Here is a 1,811-nt window from a genome sequence, read left to right on the forward strand (position 1 = left end):
CCAGGAGTGACCAGGAATAACAGTCACAAGCTGGCAGAGGGTAGATTTAGGCTAGATATCAGGAGGCGCTACTTCACGGTCAGGGCGGCTAGGATCTGGAACCAACTTCCAAGCGAAGTGGTGCTGGCTCCTACCCTGGGGGTCTTTAAGAGGAGGTTAGATGTACACTTTGCTGGGGTCGTTTGACCCCAGTAATCTTTCCTGCCATGGCAGGGGGTCGGACTAGATGATCTACCCAGGTCCCTTCTGACCCTAGAAACTATGAATCTATATTGACCTCCCTAGCTCCAGAGGGCAGGGCATAAAGCTGTGGCTTTAAACTTCAGCAGAAATCTCAGAGAAGCCTTCCTAGTAAGAAAAGCAGGACAATGGAACAAACTGTCTAGGGAAACCGTGGACTTTTCTTCACCAGGGGCTTCCAAAAGGAGGCCAACTTTGCCTTTCTCTGGGATGGGTTGGGAGGAGTAACTCCTGCAGCTGCGAAGGTTTAGCTGGAAGAGCCTTGAGGTCCCATCCCACTTTGCAATTGTAGACACTACCATAACAGCAGTAAGGAACTAACTCCAGCATCTGACAAAGTAGATTGTTGCCCATGAAAGCACATGCCCATCTGATTCAGTTAGTCTTGAAGGTAGCACCTTGCCCTGCCTTTCTGGGTCTCTTCTAAATTTATGGATCCTACTTACCTTCCTGCACCATTGCTGTCAACAGATGGCAAGGTGGTGTGATCATCTGCAATGGGACAGAAACAGTGTAGGCAGCCTTTGCTGAAGGGTATTGTGGCTTTTGAATTAGTTGCTGACTAGATATTAAATTTGTAGTCTGCCCTGGACCAGGACAAACACATTACACTCATTTCTTCTCTCACTGCATACTGGCATTTAAAATTACGATGCTGGTTCCCTGGGTCCAGCTTTATGGCGCCATCTGCTGTTGCACGCAGAAAAGACAGTGGAGTGCTGGGAAACAGCCCTTGGTTGTATTAGGATAGTACTTCCTACAGCCTGGATCTAGACATACCCCTTGCACTTATGGAGTTGAACGAGGTAAGGCAGGACCTTTCAGCTGAGTGGGGTTGACCCACACTACTCAGCTCAGGTATGTTAAACAAAGTGAGCAGAGGCAGGCTATGCAAGCAGATTTGTCTATAGTTAACAGGAAGCCTCAACTGTACCTAGGCAGCTACTGAGCAGCTTCTCAGGGCACACATTGTAGCCCTCCAGTTGTTTAGCAGTGCAGAGACAGTTTTGGATCTGTTGCACATAAAGATTTGGGTCCCATGCCTAATGGCCCGTAGATACAGCTAGCATTTCACATATCCATGAAGAAAGCAGCATCAGTGCCCTTGGTGGCAGAGAAAGCCTGCAGAAGGATCAGGGTCCTTCACTATCCTCTGACACAAGACTCCAGGCATGGTTCCCTGGCCTGTGTTATGCAGGTCAGGGTAGAAGATTGGTGTAGGCCTCTCTAGCTTTCAAATTCGTGAATAAAGACAAGGATACATTGGTCTAACCCAGTGTATTTAAGAAACAGACAAAGGTGTTGATTTGAATGGAATATTCTTTTGCCTGCAGGAAAAAAGGTTCCTCTAATCCCACCTGTGAGGCCCTGCATGGGGCTGCCTCAGCCATTACAGCAATGACAAAGGAGAGCAAGGGCCACAAGAGCAGCTCTCAGGAAGGTTTGTCTTTGCCTAAAATCATATTGATCCTGCCCTAGGATGCCAGTGCCCTAGAACTACACCTCAGTCCCATGCTGTGAAACGGTAATTAGCTCCCTACCATTCTACGAGACACAAAATGCACATAGGC

Source organism: Gavialis gangeticus, unplaced genomic scaffold (assembly GCF_001723915.1).
Source record: "Gavialis gangeticus isolate Ggan-Ray unplaced genomic scaffold, GavGan_comp1, whole genome shotgun sequence".
NCBI lineage: Eukaryota > Metazoa > Chordata > Crocodylia > Gavialidae > Gavialis > Gavialis gangeticus.